A 15,536-nucleotide genomic window follows, 5' to 3' on the forward strand; every position below is an offset into this window, starting at 1 on the left:
GAATTGTTTGAGTAACTAAAAACGAAAATTAGGTCGTTACATGTACTAAGAGCAACTCGAGATCCTAATTCATGCTTCATTCTCGCCAAAAAGTGAGAAGTGAAACGAGTATCACAATCGGAAATAATCTTTAGTGGCGCACCATGTCTCGCCACAATTTCGTCTAAGTAAACTTGTGCTTATTTCTCCATTAGAACCGTTGGACGTATGGTGAGAAAATATGCACTCGTGGTCAGCTTGTCGACAATTACCCAAATGCTATCATTCTATATAGCAGTCTCTGGTAATTAAAGTAGCACCAGACATAAGGTCAATTCGGAATTCTACTTGCCTATTCAGGGTAGTCCAGGCAATTTCTCAGGAAGATCATCAAGATTTTCATTAATAATGGAAACATCATTTACAATTTTCTTCCCCACTCTTGACATATCAACTGCATTAGCCGGATAAGTAGAATATCTCTTCGATATAAATTTACGAGTTTTTAAGAAAGAAGTTATTATTTTCAACGTAGACATAAATAGAATCCTCTTCTTCGATAGGGATGCATACTATCTCTTCATAGCACAAGTATTTTGCTTGGTTCTTTGACAACCAATCCATGCCGAAAATAATATCAAAGTTGGGCAAGGAGATATTAGCAAGAAGATTATAACTTTCAATTATTACAACATAATCTCTTTAAACTTTATCAACAAGTAATGATATACTTCCTATGTTATTTATATGAAATGATTGGACAATTGTGTAACAAGAAATTTGAAAAGAATGAATGAATTTATAAGGCACGAAAGAATCTAAGGCATTGAAATCAAATAAGATGTGAGCAAATATAGAGTTTACGAGAAAATTACTAGTCACAACATTCGAGTTTTTAACTTACTTCCTTTGTGGTAATCTAAAATGTATGATATTTAAGATTTGCCAAACGATTGTCAAATTCTTCAAACTTCCTAGTTACTAGCGGGGTTCAAACTTGCACCCGCTCTTCATTCTCTATTGAACACTCGATCCTAATCTTTGAGTTAAAACTCAGTTCTCATTGCAGAATCCTGCTCCTTCTTGGTTTATAGACTAAACCCAAGATAAGTTCTTTACTTTTGCTATAACAACAACTCGAATGGTCATATTCTAATGACCTTTGATTTTATCTCGCACAAGACACATAACGATCCAAAATCTTATATTAGAATCAGATCGAATAAATCGTGCTGATAGAATAGCGAAAACAAAAAGATTTTGATCAACACGTGGATGCTTCAGAATAGAAAGAATAGCACCACGTATCTCTAATTCATGCTTTCGGATATACACATCTTTTAGCTTTTGGCACCTCCTCCTTTTTAGTTGGAGTACTCTTTGATTGTTGAACGGAAACTTGACTCCCCGCCATTTGACTAGTAAGAGTAGGGTGGAAACATTTCTTGTGGTCAGTAACACCACATAGCAAGTCACATCACTGGCTAATGAGTGCTCAATTCTTTAATGAAGATTTTTATATTTCTATCGACTACCTCGACCATTTACTTCTTCAGTATTCCTACTGAAGTTTCATCACTATATAAGACATGGTTCTCTGAACCAATCGACTCCTTTTCGTGGATTTATACTAATCGGACTCGATTCTTTATGACATTAAGAGTTGAACAATACTTATCTTCTTAATCATTACCGAATCGAAGGTAACGACACACATGAATAAAACGGAATCATTTACTAGCTTCTTGGTAACCTTGTGACTTTTCCTGATCCAAGTGTGAGTCCTATGCTTCCAGTAGTATAGGCCTCTACTACTATTCACACCTACTCATACCCGTCCCAAGTATTGTCTCGCAGTTCCCAAGTCACCATTCAAAAATTTTCACAAAGCAACTTCTCACACATGAATGTGTTTAAACAAATACATACAACAGTTTCACCTAGACTCAACTAGGGTTTTCACATTTCTATCAAACATATATTGGATTACCTATACTCGCCTTCTAGGATTCTTCTCATGCATATACTCGTTTTAATATATCCTAATAATTTTCCATAGGTCGATAGAAATTTTACTTCCATTTCTTCATATAAATTCTTTCTCGAGTAGTGTCTAATCTACAAGACACACTATTCCAAAATTTACTCTAGCAGCATGGAGACAAACGGTCTTCTACTACCTGCATCATCTTTTAACTCATGCAAAGCATCATGCACATTTGTTCATTTCATTATTCTTCCTTGACATCGTTATTCTTGTATCTGAGTAAGTCTAAGTCTACTTCATAGGAGTCTATCCTAAGAAGTCTGCATCATAGCTGCATCTCAGCAAGCTCTACTAGCTTCAACTTGGTTCTCTGTCATTCCTGACTACAACATCTCTTCTCATACGATACTATGGGTGTATTTCTTCTTCAATTAAGCATTCTACCTTAATTAGACAAGTAAGTTGCTTAACCATTTACCACTAAATGACTCAATTCACCATCCTAATATTGTATGCTAAAGTCGACTTAACACATTATGGAACTTCCATAAGGATGTGATAGTAGTTAGCCATCACTCAGTATTATTAAATACTAAGTCTGAGCATCCTGTATAATATTACTACTTGAACTACATACTACATCACAAGGTCTTGGCCTATTGAGTCTGAAAAACTTCATTAGCCTTCCCTTTGATCTTCATTTAATTCTTCTAAATCTTGTACCACATTAATTTCAATACTGTCGAAGTATTTATCACCATCTTCAGTTCTTCCGACCCTACAAACTTTCACTGCTTCAATCTGGACAGCGGTGGAACAACATCATGGATTTGTAACAACACATTTATCTCACCCAAATGTGTTTCAAATGTACATCATTCTTCTAAAGATGTTATTATTTCATCAAATTTATACTTTGAATGTACAACACCACTCTATTGGTATTAATACAATATTTACGATTTCACTTGGTAAATATTATTTTACGATATCCCACGATCGTTTATTTATAAACTTATCAACTATCATAAGTCTCTTTATCACTTCGAAAAGTTTCATGTAAATTCTATTATGAAAATTCTTAGAATTCTGAGCATAAAATTTTCTAAACCAAGGTCGGCAACAGACCTTAAACTTTCTTAAATAATAGCAATAAGGCAAGCCACCTAATGTATACTATATTCATTTATCATTTAGCACATATTAGAATATAAGGCATGTCTCCTCTTAATATTCTAGTGCTTGTTTCCATTTTATCACTACCCAATACCCCACTTAAATATTTCCTATGGTTTGTATCCATATACTTATTATGAATCAGCTCATATATTGAGCTTCCAACAGTTTAAGTCTAAATACCAATCCGTGATATTTAGTTCACTTAAACCATTGCTCTAATACCATGATTGAAAGACCCCAACTTTTGTATTTATGAAAGACCCAAACTTTCATACTATTCCAACATTATTCTTAAGTTACTTCCTAAAATCATGCTACATGCATATCTATAAAACAACATTTTATATTGATAAAGTGATTACAAAAGATTGGATACAAACTGACTAAGTTTTATTACATTTCATATCTACCCAGGAATCTACTATTCATATACATACATGAACATTAAAATACAGAGAAATAGTATTAACTATTCTAAATCTTTCAGCAGTATGAAACTATATTGGATACTCATCACCTGCAATTGTTAAATATTGAGAGGAATAAGCGATAACACTTAGTGAATTCAATAAATAGATACAATATAATCTTATGCCTTATATATACCAATATGACAGAAGCAAAAGGGAACAAGAACAACAATAACATATGCGTATCATATGTCAGGCTTTCAATATCAACTCTAGATTTGATTCAAAGATTTACGATCAATGAGACATAACAATTTCAATACTTAATATGCATCAATAAAGCTTTGGCCCAAATGGCACAGAAGACATATAATTTATGATTAACATTTTGGTAGGTTTCAGGCTTATAACCCTGTCTAGCCATTTGCCAATACCATAGAATAGAGGTCATTCTCTTACGGAGTCATGCTCTACATGGTCAGAGGCTACATACTAGTCCTATCTAACCTTCTGCCAATGCCATAGAATAGAATTCATCCTCTAATGAGGCATGTTTTACATGGCCAGAGGCTACATAGAATAGAATTCATCCTCTAAGCTGAATCTTCGAAAAATCATAACTTCCTCATACGAAGTCAGATTTTGGCGTTCTTTTATCGAACTTCTCGGTTTAATGAATACTACGACTTTCATATAGATTACTAAGGCTAAAAAGTAGTTTATCAAAAACTTACTTTTTACGTCATTCGGCGTTGTGCCGGTTTTGTCTCGGATCTTCGATTGGTCATAACTTCTTCATTATAACTCGGATTTCGATGAGGTTTTCGCCTAAATGTTTCTAACGAGATTATATACAACTTTCAATAATAAAATTTTACTTATTTCAAATTTTATATTTTCGCTAAATTTAACTATTTGGCTTTTAATTAGAATCTCATAAGACTTCCAATACTTTCTAAATGATTCTAAGCATAGTTTTACTTCATTTCTAGTAAAAACTATCCGTTACAACTCAACACTAAATTTTATTCACTTTAAATAATAACAATACATGATTTCAGAACGTGTATGTTACAGTTTATGTTAGCAATTACGTGTTTGAAACTAGAATTGTGATTTTCTTTCACAGCTTCTCGCTTTGAAGATGCAATACTGATAAACTGTAACCACATCAATGGTTTTTCTGTTGATTTTCCTTCTAGTTATTCGTTATTCAAGTCTGGAGTATTGATTTCTCTGTGGATTTTGCTTCTGCAATTAAAGGTATTTTTTTTCACCGAGATATGTTTGCAGCACTGATCACTGTCATGACAACCTCATAATTGGATATGATTCTCTCTCTGTATTCACTGTGCTTCTTGACCCGTTGAAAGTGATGAAAAAGCTGATTATTAATTGATATAGACTTTAACATATAAACATCAAGTCAAGTAATATATTCACAGTTATGATTATGAAAAATTGTCTATTAAGGAAGAAGTTCTTACTGTATTTCATTTGTTATAATGGTGAATAATCAGGAATTTTTTTCTATATGACTTTAAGATGATTGTAGGTTATTGTACTCATATGAAGAAACTGGTTCAAGCAACTGATTTTTTTTATTGTGTTTTGATTAGTAACTGAGTAGGTTATTTGAAGAAAATCAGTTAACAGGCAGAATTTTGTTTACATTATCTTGAGGTCTTGTGAGTATCATTAGTTATTATGACATTTTATATAGCCAAATGAAATATTTCATATTTATTTTCATCTAAAAGTTTGGTTGTATATGAATTATGAAACGGATGATTAGACATGAATTTGATAAGTGTTGATGTCCCTTCAAACATCAACAATCTTACATCACTTAACCCTTACATAAAGATTGCATTTTGACTTGTTATGTGTTAATCAATAGACATCATAAAGGAAATCGATTTTTGTCCCTCTTCCCTTTATACCCTTGGTTGCAGGTGCACAAAGGAAAGCTTTCTGAGAAGGAAGCTAGAGAGTACTTTCAATAGCTTATTGATGTTGTTGCATATTGCCATGAAAAGGGTGTGTATCATAGAGATTTAAAGGTGATAAAAAAGGTTTAGACTTTAGACTTTAGACTTTAGAATAGAATTATTTTATGGTGAAAAGATTTATTATTATTATTATTATTTTCTGCTAACAATATTTTTTGTAATATGTAGCCTAAAAATCTTCTTCTTGATTCTGAAGGGGAGCTGAGGGTTTTTGATTTTGGATTCAGTGCATTGCCACAACAAGTAAGCATAATTAGGTAGTCTTTGGTAGTTGGTATATGGTAATTGAAGAGGGAATGGAATGACCCATTCCACTACCATGCTTATTCCATTGCTTTGTTCATTCCATTCCATCATCACATCTCTTTATGTATATAGATGATATTAGGGTTATTATTTAACTTGATATAGAAGAACATCTTAATATAAAAAGTCAAGGAAGCAAGGCTTTCCCCAAGAAGTCGAAATTTTTCACAAATTCCCCTAATTTATTTTTACCTTACGAATCCTCAAGCTCCAATATTTTTCAAACATCATTTTCTAATGGCCTAAAATACCCCTGTCGACTTAGTTTTGACTTAATCCAATTTTAACCGGTTAAGCAAAAAAAACATGGCTTAATGTGTCAAGACACCAACTTTTTACCTATTTGCCCTTCTTTTTTTCTTCCTAAATTCTCTCATGTTTAAAATGATGCATTGTGAAATTTGTTTGTGAGGGTAAAATGGTCATTTAGTCTCATTTAGACTATTTATCCAGTCTAGAAAAGAAACAAAAGAATCAAAACTTAGTATAAAATGTCAACTTTTTACCTAATTACCCTTCATTTTTCATCCTAACTTTTTACCAAATTACCCCTGTTTGTAATGTTAATGTTAATAAAATTGTATACAGGATTGGAGATTTAGTTGGACCAAGTACAGGTGCATAATTAATTAGTGACGTGTCCTCTTCATGACCTGTTAAATTGTCAGATCTTTAAAGAATATTAAGTAATATTGGACCTTCAGGCATGTCATTAAATTTTCCTACTTTTTACTTTTTTATTTTCTAATTTTTTTTAATAGTTTTGAACTAATTTCTTACTGTGATAATGTCCAGGTGAGGCAGCAGATCCTGATTGAGGTAATAATTTTGAGCATTAATTTTTTATTTTTTTATCACTGAATTAATGGGACAAAAACTAGGTCTTTATTTGTCATTTGTACAAAACACATGAATGCCTTTCTCATTTTCATTAACAAAAAGAAACATATGGGAGAATGTTTTTAGGGCTATTTTTATGATAAGGGCATTTATGTCTTTTACACAGAGCGAGTCTCTATTCCATTTTTTTGGGTGGGACAAAAATTAAAAATCATGTTCTATTGAATTATTTTTATTTTATATTTTTTATGATTTTGATAGCTTGCCCTTAGTAAAAATGCAATTTTTTGACTTGCATATAGTTGTATAAATTTCTAAATTTCCCCTAATTTAATACAAAATAAGAGCATTAAATATCAAGTAATGATTACCAAAACCTCCCAAAAGCAAAAGGTTGCAATTATTTCATGATAATTGGAGTATGACTTTTTATTTTTAATCACATTGATTTAATTTTAATTTTGAATTTTTGTTTATGTAGGTTTAGAAACAAGTGGCATCATATTTGCCTAAGGTAAGATGAAGGCTCTCTATTTTTATTTTATTATTTTTTTAAGTAAAAAACACCAAAAAAAAATAATATTATCTTGACTACAGGGGCAATGGAGTCCAGAAGAATTAATGGAGCTACTACAGAGCCCTCCTTTCCGCCAACAAGTAGATTATTTCACTTATGTGGGCATCTATTCCTTTTTCTCATTTGTTATTCAAGGGTAGTTTTTTCATTTGTCAGAAATTTAAATTCCAAAGTATTATTCATGTGGTGTATGCAGGTGCTCAAGACTGGTCAAATAGATTTGACTCAATTTGGAGTTAACCTGAGTAAATGTAAACACTTTACAACCTTTTGTTACAAGTCGTCATATTTTAAATTACTAAGTGATTTTACCCTTTCTGTAGGTCCATAGTACCTTTGGCGGCTTGGTGGGAAATTTTCAGGTTACCAAACAACAGGAACTTGTTTTCAGTTTGGTGGGAAATTCATATTGCTACATTTAGAAAGTAATTTTCAGGTGGCATCTTGGGAAATTTTCAACTCATTGGATGTCAAATATGACCTTGTTGTTTTTGGAGGTTGGTTTTCCTTTTTTTTTTGTTTTTTGTTTTTAAAAAAATTGAAAATAAGAAATTAATTATTTAAAGTTTTCAGAAATTTTTTTTCACTTTTTGTTTAACCGAAAAGGTGGTATTTGGTAGATAACTGGTGAACTTATTGCAATGCAAGTAGGATGTTGAACACCCATAAAACAAAGCCTGGGAATACTGGGAAATTATAGAGAAAAAAATCAACTCTATGGGTATACCTATAGAAAGAACATATCTTTAGTTTGATCTGTCTTAATTCTGTCCTTTATCCGAGTAGTCTTTTCTTCGCCAAATTGCCCGAAGCCTATGCTTTTTTGAATCCAATCGTTGATGTTATGACAATCATACCCCTGTTCTTTTTTCTTTTAGCCTTTGTTCCTAAATCTGAATCCACATAATGACTCAGAGCACATGGAGCCATCTCCTTATTTTTCGGTAAATAATAAAAATGGCGGACTAGCACAAAAAATGAATAAGTTTGATTTGTTTTACCGAGAAAGTCTACGGTTCGAGTCCGTATAGCCCTAGAGCCCTATAAAATAAAAATGAATATTAAAAAAATGTATCATTTTTCATTTAAATTGCCTCGTTATTGTTTTAACTGACTGATTGCTTCATCAAAAGACAATCATTACTATAAGCCCATTCAAGGGGATCATTTAAAGTAGAATATCAAACTAAAAGCAAAAACACATTTCATTTCAATGGACCCAATCGATCTTTTTCCAGTTGTGGATAAACAAACCAACTTTTGTTCAGTACTCTTCGTAGGAAAATTCATCTGCAATTTTCATCTTTTCCTGTCCGAAATCAAGGAGTTAATTATAGTACCCTTCGTTTGTGTAACACCCAAAATTTGGAAGGCCAAGAAAGGAAAGAAAACCCTAATTTTAAGAGGTGACTCGGCGAGTCCAAGGAGGAACTCGGCAAGTCCGAGCGGGATTCGGGTCGAGGAGTAAGTGACCGACTCGGTGAGGCGGCCAAGGAAACTCAGCGACTCTGGTCTGTGCGAGGAAAACCCTAAATTCGGGATTTGGAGCCTATTTAAACGTCTCATTCTCTCCCCTAGGGTTCCTTTACTGCCTTTTTCACCCAGAACACCAAACCCTAGCCGCCACATCCATTTTTGAGCTAATTATTGCCTTGAAGAGTGCATTAAAGCTTGGAGAAGGAAGAAGAATCTTGGAGGTGCAAGAAGGGGGCTTTAGATCCGGGATTAGGAAGTCATTTCTGAACATTTTGAGGTAATAAACTAGTTCTTGGACTCCTTTGCACCTAGATCTATGTGTGTGTTTTGGGCATTCTTGGCATGATAGTAACCATTTCGAGCTAGGGGTTCAGATCTGAGGTTGCTACCTCAGATCCATGCTTGTTTTGGTCTAGAATCCCGTAAAGTATCAGCTCTTGGTATGTTGGTGAAGCATGGTTGTCATAAACCCTAGTTTTGAGTGTTTTGAGCCTAGATCTCCATATCTACACGTAAAGTTTGCCACTTTACGTGAGGAATAGGCCTTAGAAGTATGGATCTATGTGTTGGAGCCACTGCATGGATTAGGAGCTGGAGTGACTCGGCGAGTCACATGGTTAGACTCGGCGAGTCGGATGAAGTTGGGCAGGAACTCGGCGAGTTGGATGAACAACTCGGCGAGTCTGTTGAAGGTTGTCTTGGACTCGGCGAGTCTGTTCTTGGACTCGGCGAGTCAAGACGCGAAACCTCAAACCCTTCGAGTTGAGACTCGAATCAGTGAGTCGAGTGGAGACTCGGTGAGTTGGACAGGTCAGGACTCGGAATCGGTAGACTCGGCGAGTCATGGACTGACTCGGCGAGTCGAGTCGCGAATAGAAGGACTCTGAACATATGAACTCGGCGAGTCAATAGGGTGACTCGGCGAGTAGGGTTGACCTGGAAGGTTGACTTTGACCAGGACTTTGACTTTGACAGAGTTGGCTTGGTTTTCTCTCGGGGGTCAGTTAGAGTCAGTGTTACATTGATATTGGTAGCTCAGGGAGCAAGGGGAACAGGAGTTCAAAGAGTTTCTGGGCAGCAACTAGTAGGATCATCAGCAAGTTCAGCCGGTGCAGGTGAGTTACCTTCCAGTAGCGGTAGGTCTAAGGCCACAATGCCGGCCCACCAGTAGGAGATGTATGATAGATGATTGTCTTTGTGATATCATCTAGGTTTGCTACTACCTGATATGTTATATGCTAGCATGATATGTTGTATGTGATAGTAGTAGAGTTCGGTTGTTAGGACCGAAGGGTAGTCAGACACCCCAGATAGGTCTGACAGTATGTGATGATATGTTTGCATGCTGGGTTGCTATGTTATATGCGATAGAGGTAGGAGGAGGGGACCAGTCCCCGAGTTCGGTTGATAGGACCGAAGGGTAGTTCAGGCACCCCAGATATGTCTGATATTATGTTATGTTATGATATATGTGATAGTAGCAGTAGGGGGTGAAATAGTTCCCGAGGATCGGTTGTTAGGACCGATGGGTAGTCAGCACCCCAGAATGGCTTGACATGGGTAGTCAGCACCCCAGAATGGCTTGACACGGGTAGGTCAGCACCCCAGAACGGCTTGACACGGGTAGGTCGGCACCCCAGAATGGCCGTATCGGGTAAGTCGGGCACCCCATAATTGCCCGGCAGTATGTATGATATGTGATTGTATGGTATGTGGTATGATGGGGGAAACTCACTAAGCTTCGTGCTTACAGTTTTCAGTTTTGTTTTCAGGTACCTCTTCTTCGAAGGGGAAGGAGTTGGCGCGGTAGCGGCACATCACACACACGCTTTCTATTCCGCACTATGAGATCTTCCTTGGGATTGTACTCTGACGTTGTTATGTTTTTATAAACTGGTTTCCAGACAGGCACACTTTCTATGAAATGATATGATCGGTGTATGTTTTATTAGTAATGTTTTGCTAATTATGTGTTTTAAAAATGAAATTTTTGGCTCGTATTTTTGGGATGTTACAAGTTGGTATTAGAGCCCTGGTTTGAGGGATTCGGACACGCCTTCGGGAGTGTCTGAACTCAAATCGAGGGATTAAAAGATTTTAAAGAAGAAAATATTTTCTGAAAAGCTAAGTAAAGAGTTTTAAGAAGGAACAAAGTGTGTGATGTGCGCGACCGGCCGAGCTCAAGTAAGTACCCCAAAATACCCATACAAGTTTAAGTTATGATTATCAGTTAATAGAACAACATGCTAGATTAGGACTAAGGATCTAGGGAGGATGCCTTATGTGCCTGTTATATGTGATTTTGAGTTGCATGATAGTACTGGTTAGACAGTAGTAGGATAGCCTGTTTAGGTTATGCCTGAGTTTATGAGTTTGTGTTGCATGCTAGTTCAGATTCTTGCTATGTAGATATGATTGCTTAAGTATGTTATGGTTAGATTTTCCCTTGTCTGAATGCTGCTTGCTTTGTGCATTGTGGGATTCTGAGTGATGGGAGTTAGCCATTAGGTGGATACGACACGTCACATCTGATCAGGGTTGAATAATCTCAGAGTGCTGGATTTGGTCCTATTGCACAGCTCTTGTTTGAGTCCAACCGTTGTAGGGACGAGTCTTTTACTTGAAGGATTATCTGAGCCTCGTCACATGTGGTGGTATCCAGGTGATGGCTAATTGGCATCACAAGGAGACCTTCAGTAGCTGAGGACTGGTTTGAGTTAAGTCAGAGGTTTCCCTAGGGTAAACCTAGGATGAGATAGTGCTGGGAGCAGTAGTAGTGGATAAGGGACCTGGTAGAGTCGAAGCAATTCCTGAGGAAAGTACAGATAGATGTGGAAGGTAGTATGGGCCCGTACTACTAAAAGTAGAGGATCCGCACTCGATTTGGGAAAGGTCGAGACAAGACCGGGAACCGGTAGGGTGTGTTTGGTTTCGCATCAGTGATGAGTATTCTGATAGTGGTTGTGTTATATGTTTCAGCATGGTGACGTTGCGAAAGAGACCAGTAGGCGGATCAGGCGCCGGAGAGGGATCAGGCTCGGGTTCAGGAGCCGAGCAGCCTGGAGAACGAATGAGGGAGTCGATATCCGCCGAGGTTACGCGCAATATTCTAGATCAGACTCCTGTGATCTTTGGCACAGTCAAGGAGGGTATATTGGAGATTTTGGATGAGAGGCTGGGAGCCTTCCGTACTGAGATGATGGCATTGATGGGAGCACGTACTTTGACCTTTCGAGAGTTCAGGGTTTGCGGGGCACCAGATTATCATTGGGCTAGGGACCCCATCGCTAGCAGCAGATGGTTGGCTGATGTTGCCAACGCATTTCGTACGAGCCGGTGTCCCAAGGGGGGTAAGGTCAGACTCGCTTCCTATCTTCTGAAGGACAGAGTGAGGGGTTGGTGGGAAGAGATTGGTCATGCTTTGGGTGATGATGCCGCGTTGGACGCGATGACTTGGAGAGATTTCTCAGCCAGGTTCAGGGTGGAGTTTTTGCCAATTATTGAGGTGCAGCAGTTGGCACGGGAATTTCAGGATTTGATGCAGACCACTGAGACTGTCGCGGAGATCACCATCAAGTTCAGGGAGAGGGTTTTTCTTGTACTGCAGTATGTCGCGGATGAGGAAATGAAGAAGGCCCGATATCACGAGATGTTGAAGGCTGACATCAGGGAGTTCATGAGCAGGTTTGGATGTAAGACACTGGAAGATATGATTTCTCGGGCCAGGGAGAGGGAAATTGATTTGGAGCAGATCCGGAAGAGGAAGTCGGATGAGGTTCAGGTAGCCGCGAGTTCGGGAAAAAGGCCCAAGGCATCAGATTCGAGATCGAGGGATTATCAGGACCGCAGCCGATACAGGAAGTGTGGCAGGGCGCACGGAGGCGCGTGCAGGAGTGGTAGCGGTGGTGAGTCTGGCTGCTTCAAGTGCAGTCGAACTGGTCATTTTAGCAGGGATTGTACTATTACCACCACACATGGATCAGACTTGATATGATTTCACTACAATCAGCGGGGCCACAAGAAGGCCCAGTGTCGCAGTTTGTTTTCGGCAGGACGGGTAATGGCACCTGCCCCTACAACTTTGAGGATCACAGACGGCCATCAGGGCCATGCAGAGGCGCCTGTGGTAGGGGGCAGGGCTTTTCAGATGACTACCTTAGAGGCGCGAGCAGCATCAGACGTTGCAGGTATGCGATTTCCGTTTTCAGTTCTTTTATTCGTGCATGATTATATTGTTATGGTTCTGCATCATTATCGGTATGAGTATTTTTTTTTGTGCGGTTTGCTTGTGATCGAGTTATATGCCATCTGCATACCTTGGATATTTGAATGGTAGTTAAGGAATGTGCTCTATCGAAGAACGTTGCTTAGGGTGCAGCAACTGTAACATACCTGGGAGGGACTTGGTATGTCTCGCTAATTCGGAGTCGTATGATTTTAGAAATGGATTGGTTAGATCCCTAGCTATGGTAAGCTTGGGGTTCCTCAGCAGGTTGTGTATGGAATGGTAGCAAGGATAGGGATTTCTCTTCGAGCATTGAGCAGAAAGGGTTAAGCAGGATCAAAGTGGGGGAGAATCCTCCGAGCGGGCAAAGGTAAGAGCACGCAGATCCAAAATGAGTGCGCGACCTCCAAGAAGGAAAAAGAAGTGGTACAGCTACGATGGATTGAGGAGTTCAGGGTTAGGAGCTTGGGAAACTCCCCCTTAGCCAGTGCGTGTATTGGTGATGGTTAGTATGTGGTTAGGAATTCAGGTTGAAGGATCGCCTGTAGGAATCGAGTGAGTCAAAAGGAGGATCTTGAGAACTGAAAGCATGGGGTGCTTTCATATTAGCAGTCAGCGGTGGAAAGTGTTGTAAGACTACGGGGCAGTCGTATCATTCACTAGCAGTCAGTGGTGGAAAGTGTTGTAAGACTACAGGGCAGCCGTAGCATTCACTAGCAGTCAGTGGTGGAAAATGTTGTAAGACTACGGGGCAGCCGTAGCATTCACTAGTAGTCAGTGGTGGAAAGTGTTGGCAGACTACGGGGCAGCCATAGCATTCACTAGCAGACAGCGATAAAAGGTGATGTAAGACTGGGGGTAAGCCATAGCATTCCATAGTAGCTTCGTTGGTGGAGTTGGGGCGAGGCCCTTATCTCCTAACAATTAGATAGGGATCAGGAATGGGTAATGGATGAGAATGGTAAGGAGTTTACCTGTATAGCTCTTGAGAGGTGAGACCTTGGGAGAGGCCGCTCCAGGATGTAGTTGGATGAGACCTGTGGGCGAGGCCCGTATGAGAGTAGCAGTGTAGGTGAGACCTGAGAGTAGGGTTGCTCAGTAGTATGGTTGGGTGAGACCCGTGGGCGAGGCCCGTGCGAGAGTAGTTAATCAAGTGAGACTAGAAGGATAGAAGCAGGTGACACTCGTGGGTAAGGCCCGTGAGTTTTAGCAGCACAGGTGGGACCTGGTAGGGATCTTATTGTCTGAATAGGGGATCGAGGATCCCAAGATTGTAGTGCCTGAATGGCAGAATAGATCAAGCAGTTATAGGAAGGCGAAGTGTCTTCGAAAGTCGCTGGGAGCGACTAGGAGTTGTGTTGGGGATAGCGATCGGTGGGAGCCGGTAATCCAGATATTGGTAGATTGGTAAGGACCGGGGTGGTCTTAATTCATCCGGAAGTCAGATGAGGAATAGCAGAATTTCCAGTCGGTAGCAGTGCGGGTATGCAGCGTATGGTGGAATTCAGTTAGTTGATCGTGGGGTGCTCGACACCAAATTATTGAAGAAAGAAATGCCCAGTGGATACTGGCGATAATGACCCTTTACTGGAAGTAGCGTGAGTAACGGATTTGGTGAAGATAGGATCTTCATAGTGACAGAGGAAATAGTTGGTTATGGAGCATTGCCTTGGGGAGGCAAGGAAAGAAGGGGTGAACCCTTATGGGTTCAGTTGCAGTACCCAGAGAGTACCAGAAGGATTGTTGGTTGAGTAATTTGGGTTTCCGGGATGTTCGGGGTAAGGTTTGACCCGAGATTATTATCCATAAGGATTGATGTTAGTCGGAATGACCGAGCGGAAGGCCAGCGAAGGTAGGCAGCTGGTGTTGGAATAATTGGTGGGATATTGGAGGTAGATCGCAGGCGGTGGGCCATAGCAAACTTTGAGGACGAAGTTTAGTATAAGTGGGGGAGAGTTGTAACACCCAAAATTTGGAAGGCCAAGAAAGGAAAGAAAACCCTAATTTTAAGGGGCGACTCGGTGAGTCCAAGGAGGAACTCGGCGAGTCCGAGCGGGATCCGGGTCGAGGAGTAAGTGATTGACTCGGCGAGTCGGCCAAGGAGACTCGACGAGTCTGGTCTGTGCGAGGAAAACCCTAAATTCGGGATTTGGAGCCTATTTAAACGTCTCATTCTCTCCCCTAGGGTTCCTATACTGCCTCTTTCACCCAGAACACCAAACCCTAGCCGCCACATCCATTTTTGAGCTAATTATTGCCTTGAAGAGTGCATTAAAGCTTGGAGAAGGAAGAAGAATCTTGGAGGTGCAAGAAGGGGGCTTTAGATCCGGGATTGGGAAGTCATTTCTGAACATTTTGAGGTAATAAACTAGTTCTTGGATTCCTTTGCACCTAGATCTATGTGTGTGTTTTGGGCATTCTTGGCATGATACTAACCATTTCGAGCTAGGGGTTCAGATCTGAGGTTACTACCTCAGATCCATGCTTGTTTTGGTCTAGAATCCCGTAAAGTATCAGCTCTTGGTATGTTGGTGAAGCATGGTTG

The sequence above is a fragment of the Lactuca sativa genome, chromosome 9 (assembly GCF_002870075.4).
Source record: "Lactuca sativa cultivar Salinas chromosome 9, Lsat_Salinas_v11, whole genome shotgun sequence".
Taxonomy (NCBI): domain Eukaryota; kingdom Viridiplantae; phylum Streptophyta; class Magnoliopsida; order Asterales; family Asteraceae; genus Lactuca; species Lactuca sativa.